The sequence below is a fragment of the Pinus tabuliformis genome, chromosome 9 (genome assembly GCF_031772625.1).
Source record: "Pinus tabuliformis cultivar Carrire ecotype Pingquan chromosome 9, CPIR1, whole genome shotgun sequence".
Taxonomy (NCBI): Eukaryota; Viridiplantae; Streptophyta; class Pinopsida; order Pinales; family Pinaceae; genus Pinus; species Pinus tabuliformis.
The window spans coordinates 1,995,386,629-1,995,394,800 of record NC_142307.1 but is presented as its reverse complement, the minus strand read 5'-3'; the positions used below and the strand labels follow the sequence as shown (position 1 = coordinate 1,995,394,800).

Genomic DNA, 8,172 nt, shown 5'->3' with positions numbered 1-8,172 from the left:
AATGTGGGAAGTCCTTTAACCATTCCTTGTTTCTGCAATTGAGAAAGACTCTCAAAATTCAAATGTCCATATCTTACATGCCATAGTCTTATAGGTGAAATACCAGTAGTCACTGCCCCTGAAAAATCAGAATGCCTTGGAATAACTGTCCCTTTCATCCGTAACAGTTTTCCATCTTCATAACCTGTCATAACTGTTTTCAAGTTCTGTTTCACTGAATTAATCTTCACTAAACCATCTTCCATAATCACCTGATGTCCTGCTTGTCGAATCGTGACTAAAGAGAGCAAATTTTTCTTGAAACTGGGTACATACCATACATTGGAAATCATTTTTTCTCCAATACCAGGGAGAAAAACTTTTACTACTCCTTTTCCATAAGGAGTATGTTTTGTATCATCAGCAAGAAAAATGGAATTAAGTTGGCAATCTTGAAAATTCTAGAAAAAATCACATCGACAAGTCATGTGCTGAGTTGCTCCGGAATCCAAGATCCAGGCATCTTCATAGTAACTTCTAAGATGGGATGAAATTTGTGATGCTGGTGAGGAAGTAAAAACATATTCTGAGTTATCTTCATCTTGATCATTTGCAAATTGTGCTGAATGCTGCTGAAACTTGGGAATTTTATTAAGTGATGTTCGACAATCTTCAGCATAATGGCCAGCTTTGTTACATCTTCGACACACAATTTGACTTAAGTCTCTTCCTCTTCCTGACGATTGTCCTCTGCCTCTGTTTTGTCTTCTATTTTGAGATTGTCCTCTACCTTGATTATTATATCCTTGTTCTTGAAAATTGCCTCTTCCTTGGTTGTTTCCTCTACCTTGAAAATTATTTCTTCCTCCTCTGTTAAAATTGTTTCCTCTGCTTTGGCTTCGACCTCGATTATGTGCTGCTTGATTCTGATTCCATCTGCCTCTTCCTCGAGAACTATCTGCTGATGACTTACTGGTGCTGGCCTCTGTGAGAAAAACATCTTCACCAACTTTCTTCTTCTTCCCAAAAGTTTTATCATGTTGACTCAACATTTCACAAAGCTCATCAAACTTTAGTTTCTTTAATTTCCCAATTACTTGTAGAGTCTCTAAAAAATGCGTATAGGAAGAAGGAAGCCCAGCAATTACAATTGTGACCATAAAGCTATCATCAATTGCGGGAAAACCAGCATTAATAATTTCTTGCCTGATATTCTTAAGTCTTGAGAGATATTCAAGAACATCACCGCCTTCAGTTAATTTTTGTTGCAACAATTTTAATTGTAGATCGACTTTCTTTGATTCAGGCTGAGTATCAAAGAGGTCTTTAAAAGTTTTCAAAGCAGTCCATGCATCTATATCATTTTCTATATGGACATACATTTCATCATTTACAGACGATTTAATAAGAGCTAAGGCTTTAGCATTCTTGATTTCCCATTTTGCTAGTGCAGCTGCATCTGTGGGTTTATTTGGCTTAACATCTCCATCACATATTCCCTGCCATAATTCATTGTAAATGAGTGTGCTTTCGATGAGACGATGCCATGTTTTATAAGATTTGGTGCCTTCTAGTTTGTCGGAATCAGAAAACAAATTAATCAACTTAGACATTTTAGCGTTGTAGCATCGCACCAAGAATCAGAACAGAAATGACAAGATAGTCAACACAACACGCAAAAAACACGATCTATCGGGGCTTGGCCTTGACCCTCGAATAGTCATCAAAACAGGAGACAATTGACTGAGCTTTGCACTTGGCTCTAGTCAATTTCTCAAATTTTTACAAGGTAACTTTCAAAATTTGATTTTTACAATGGTGCTTTTGCACAATCTGGTAAAAAAAATTTACCCCCCCCTCAAAGTAAAATTACTTTGAGTTACAATGTGATGATCCCAATTGAAAAAAAATAACTTCTTGAAACAAATTACCCAACAAACCTTATCTCTCCAATTTACAAATTACAAATAAAAATCTCCTTATTACTCCAAATACAAAATAATACACTTATATCTCCACAAAATAGTCTTCAAATTTACAAAATGTAATGCACCTTATCGCTCCAAATACAAATCAAAACACTTCTTATTTCTTTTTTAATTTCTTTTAAACTCATTCATTTAAAAGAACTTTGTGAAAGTCTTAAACCTGAATTAAAATCTTAAACACATTCATTCACTTTTCTTCAATCGACTTTCAGGCTGGCAACTTTCACGTGGGTTGCTGACTAACTCTCGTTGGTTTTCACGCCGGCTTCCGCTAGTTTTACTGGCTTTGACTGGGTTGGCTGGCAGGTTGGCTTAGCTGGCTTCGGCTGGCCTGGGCTTAGCTAGCTTCGACTGGCTTTGGATGGCAGGTTGGCTTCGCTGGCTTCGGCTGGCTTTGCTGATTGGCTTATTCATATACACTGCCCTAAAGCGTTCATATATGAACATTTTTTAAGCATACTTATCACGACTAGCCTGAAAATTCATAGCAGCAATATTAGTCCAGCAGCGAATAGAAGGAAACGAAATGAAAGATCCTCAAGAAAATGGAATGGAAACTGCCGAACAGCAACAAAACGGCCAAATTGCAAGCATTGCGAAAACACCCTTGGAAATAGAAGTGCTCGGGTTGTGGCTTGCTATCACGTGGACTGCCCTGCGTGAAAGCTCACAAAGATCGCGCTCAATACACAAGCGAAACCGAGCTCAGTTTGTGTTCATAACCTAGTTCAATGACAATTGGCTCGTATCAGATTATAGGCAATGTAAGAGATGATAAAGATCGGCAAGCAAGGGATCTGATTGACAAATGTAGAGTTTAGACGCAGAACTATGGGCAGTGGAGCCCTTGAGGGTCGACGTTATGCGATTGCGTGCTGGTACTCAAAATCTAAATGGCTCTCATCAAGAATTTTCAGTGCAAGTGCAAACTCTGAATCAAGAATTGTCTAGAGCACAAGCTGATCTCCAGCAGGTTCCGACATTGAGGGCAGAGCTTGACAGTTTACGTCAGGAATTGATACGATCCAGGACAGCGATTGAATATGAAAAGAAGGCAAATAATGAGCAGTCCGAACAAGCAGGCTATGGAGAAGAACTTGATTTCTATGGCCAGCGAAGTTGAGAAACTTAGAGCAGAGCTTACAAATTCTGGAATGCGAGCCTGGGCTGCTGGTGGAACTACAGGTGGACCCTACAGTAATCGCCAGGCCAGAAATCGCAGTACAAAACTTTTATTTCTTCTGAAGGGGATGTCCAAGAACGAAACCAATAGGTCTTATTACAATAAATTTGATCATTTCCTCATTTGTGACAATCACAAATCGAATGTTCTTTTCTTATCTTTGGCCAATTCAATCATTAATAAAATTTCTGTTCCTTTTAAACAAAAAACTTGACAAATACCATACCAATCATTTGTTGATCAATTGAATGGAGTTTTCCAAGACTTTGTTGAGCTGGAATATCCTCCTCACATCCACTGCATCATTACTGGAGCTCTGATACCACAATAATGGCAGAAGTGTCCTCAAACACGTAATTTTATTAATCAGAAAAAAACAATTACATAATTGATTTTGCAAGAGTTTACACCCGGACAACCAAACACTCTTGCAATGAGCTATTTATAAGCTCCATGTCCTAACTACCTCTAATTATGGATCACTTATTAAATAACAAGTGTCCATTTACATTAAATGCTATTCAAACCAACTAGCTAACTAATCTCCTAAAATAGAGCCTAAGATACGACACATTTGCAGAGTCATATCTTGTTACAACAATATACTAATTTCTAATTGTCTCCATTAAATAATTAATCATTCTAGAATAATAATTATTAATTTAATTTCTTAAATTAATAATTATTTTATTTCAATTTTATAACCTATGATAATAAATTATTTTTGAATCATCTAATATGCAAAGGCTAGGAGAAAGAGTAGAAAATGTTGAGAGAAAAGCATTATGGGAAGGACAACAGTCTAATACCATAAGGAACCCAAATTTTAGAAAAACACAGAACACAAATGCTGGTAGGCCTAACCAAGACCATGATATAAGACCCCCTTTCTAAGATAATTATGTTGAAGGATCTACTTCTAGTGAACCCATAGAGGACACTCACATGAACTTAATGGATCTAAAGGGTGAGCATCAAACTGTCCTGTCCCAAGAAGACCAAAATGAACCCGATTACAATCAGTTTCAGACCAAGTCTGGCGAGTCTTTTGATTTTAAACAAGGTTATGATATCGCTGTGTATGAAGTACACGAACAATATAAGCTGAGAACTAGGACCATTGACATTTCCGAACCTAGTAAAACAAAGGATAGCAAACAGCCCAACAAGATCAAAGGCAAGGCTGTCACAACAGAACCAGCTGATATACCTGTTCCAAACCCGCATCAAATGACTGTAGAAGACATAACAAATTCGCAGCCTTTGGTTGAGCAGCCTTTGCCACCCCATTCCTCAAAAGAAAATTCAAACAGTAGCCCAAAAAGCACTCCTGAAACTATACAACCGCAAGCAAAAACTTCCCATAACGCTGATAAACAAGAGCAGATCGCTGAGAATTTAAAGGAAACAGAAAAAACTACCATTGTCAACACCAAGACTCCACTGGAAAAGCCATTTAACTTAGAGGCAGAGATAGGAAAACTCAAGATAGCCATTCCTCTTTCAGAACTGGCTAAACACGATGTATATAGGCAGCAAATTCAAAAGTCACTTCAAATTCTAGAAAACAAGGATGATGTAAATGTTTTAGATGATACCCCAGAGCTGCTATTTGGCCCAGAAGTTAACGGAAAATCAACACATGGACCTATCCCACCCTTTTATGTCAGTTTGCATATACATGACAAAGTTTTGCACAATGCTATGTTTGACTCGGGGGCATCGCACAATCTTATGCCCAAAGCAGTTATGGAAAAACTAAATCTTGATGTTACAAGACCTTACAAAGATCTGTACTCATTTGACTCAAGTCAAGTGAAATGTTTAGGCCTCATCAAAGACTTGTGTGTCTCCTTAGTCCAATATCCCAACAAGACTATCCTCATGGATGTAGTGGTGGCTGACATTCCACCAAAGTACGGTATGCTCCTCTCAAGATCATGGGGAGAAAAGTTACAAGGATCCCTTCAATTAGACCTTTCGTACGCCACCATTTCAGTCTTTGGGCAACCAAAGAGACTGTACAGAGAAACGTTGATGAAATATGTGGTGAGTAGTGAGAGCAAGCCTGAAAATTTTCCCATTTACTCAATCCACTGTGATATGGATTCATTTATTTTGTTTAATCACGATACAAATGTTTCAATTGATAATGAGCCCTTCGCTTTAGAGCAACAAGCACACATCAATGAAGAATCGGTTGCACATACCCACGAAACTGTCACAGCAGCTGATGCAACCAGCCTACCAGAAGAACATCCTCAAACAGAAATTTTAAATCTGCCCAATCCTGAGATAGCTCAAACTCTTACTACAAACCACAAGCAAGAAATCACATGGTACTTAGAGTTTGATGGCTCTGTCAACAAGTTAGGAGCAGGGGCAGGTGTCTGGATTCACAACACATACAATAACCATGCAGAAGGTCATGCCTATAGACTGAACTTTAAATGCACAAATAACATGGCAGAGTATGAGGCTCTGCTTTTAGGCCTTAAACTGCTTAAAACTCTAGGAGTTGTAAAAGTGTCTATCTTAGGTGACTCTGATCTAGTTATACAACAGATGAAAGGTAATTTTGTTACCAACGACAACAGAATGAGAGCTTATAGAACCGCTGCTACAGACATACTCCAGGCATTCACTGAATTCAAGCTTGACAAGATTTCCAGAAATCACAACATTCATGCACACAGCCTAGCCACCTTTGCTAGTACATGTAAGCTTCCTTTTGACCCAAACCATCACTTCACGGCTGAAATAAAACATAGGCCTACTGTCCCAAACAACGTTAGAGATTGGCAAGTATTCGAAAATGATGCCCAAATTAACAGTTTCCTTACCCTTGAGCATGAATTTTCAAATATTAACATTGACATGGATGCTATGACAGATACAGAACACCAAACAACTGAAAATCAGCAAGATATAACAGTTGCAACAGTCAAGCAAATCACAAAACCAACTATTTTTGACAAAGAAAACATAGAACAGCTGAAACAAACACAGATAGAAGAGATAGACAAAACGGAGGCAGAGGTCATTGACTTGAAAGATAATTTTTTGCCTGCTGGCCTAACCCCATTAGAAGATATGTTTGATGCTAATGACGTGCCCAGAAAGCCGAAATTGCAGCCCATAAACACTGAAATAGAAGAACACAACATCGGGACACCAGAAAATCCGAAAATGATCAAACTGTCCAAAAATTTACCACCCGATCAAAAGCCCAAGTACATTGACTTATTCAAAGAATTCCAAGATGTATTTGCTTGGAGCTATGAGGATCTGAAATCCTATGACACCTCGGTGATCCAACACACCATTCCTTTAAAACCAAACCAGAAACCCTTCAAGCAGAAACTTAGAAGAATTAACCCCATGCTTCTTCCCCCGATTGAGAAGGAAGTAAAGAGGATGTTTGAAGCAGGCATAATAGCACCCATCAGATTCTCCGATTGGGTGTCCAATCTTGTTCCTACAAGAAAAAAGACAGGTGAAATCAGACTTTGTGTAGATCTCAGAAATTTAAACCAAGTCTCCCTAAAAGACCATTACCCTTTGCCTAAAATGGACCACATATTGCAGAGAGTAGTGGGATCATCTAGAATCTCTTTGCTAGATGGTTTTTCAGGTTTTAACCAAATACTTGTTCACCCAGACGATCAAGACAAAACTACTTTTACTACACCCTGGGGAACATTCAAGTATGTAAACATGCCATTTGGTCTTAAAAATGCTAGTGCTACCTTTCAACGAGCAATGGATATTGCTTTTGCAAAAGAAATACATGACTTCCTAGTTGTCTACCTTGATGACTTAACCCCATTTTCCAAATCTGATGAAGAACACCTCAAGCATCTCAGGCAAATTTTCATAACATGCAGGAAATATGGCATTTCCTTGAACCCCAAGAAGTCTCTGTTTGGCCTCGAAGAAGGAAAATTACTTGGCCACATCATATCAAAGGATGGGATCAGAATTGATCCTGAAAGAATACAAGCCATCCTCCAAATCCCATTTCCAAGAAACATTAAAGAGCTACAAGCATTCCTTGGGAAAATCAACTTCTTGAGAAGATTTATTCCAAATCTAGCTGAGCTGATAAGATTGTTGAGCAACATGTTAAAGAAGGATGCCAAGGTAAAATGGTCTCTTGAAACCAAGCAAGCATTTGAGAGTATCAAATCAGCCTTAACACAAACCCCTGTCCTAACTAGCCCACAGTTTGATAAAGATTTTATCATATTTTCGTTTGCATCAGATCACACTATAGCTGCTGTCCTGTTGCAAAAGGATGAGCAGGGAGCTGAAAAGCCAATTGCTTTTTTCAGCCGAGCCTTAAGAGACGCCCCGTTGAAGTACCCAATCATGGAAAAACAAGCCTATGCACTTGTTAAGGCCATCAAGGATTTTAGAGTGTACATACTGTATTCACACGTAATTGCCTACGTCCCACACGCTGCTGTAAAAGACATACTGACCCAAGAGGGATTAGAAGGCAAAAGAGGTAAATGGATTGCAAACATCCTTGAATATGACATAGAAATAAAACCAACCAAGCTGATAAAGGGACAAGGTTTAGCTAAACTGATGTCCGAGACGAATTTTCAAGCCTTAGAAATTAACCAGCTGGACAATGAACCGGAGCTGGCGACTCCACAGATCAGTGAGATCTTTTTACAATCCCCATGGTACGCTGATATATGCTTTGTATTGTTAAACCTGTGTGCTCCCCCAGGATTGTCCAGAACTAAGAAAATATTTTTGAAAATGAAGGCTTTAAAGTTTTGTGTTATAGATGGTGCATTATTTTGGACAAATCATGAAGGTATATTGCTTAATTGTTTAACCATGAATGAAACTAACAATGTCATGAAAGAATTCCATGCAGGAGACTGTGGAGGACATCTATATTGGAAGTCCACTGCTGACAAAATTCTAAGGGCTGGTTTTTATTGGCCCTCTCTTTTTGCAGATGTAAAAAGGTTTTCCATATCATGTCACAAATGCCAAAATTTT

At 38.4% G+C, this 8,172-nt stretch overlaps 1 pseudogene; it reads left to right on the top strand.

Annotated features, from left to right (window-relative positions):
- The first annotated feature begins 2,698 nt into the window (after positions 1–2,698).
- Positions 2,699–3,364, top strand: LOC149157037 (protein FLX-like 3; annotated as a pseudogene).
- Positions 3,365–8,172: the final 4,808 nt, after the last annotated feature.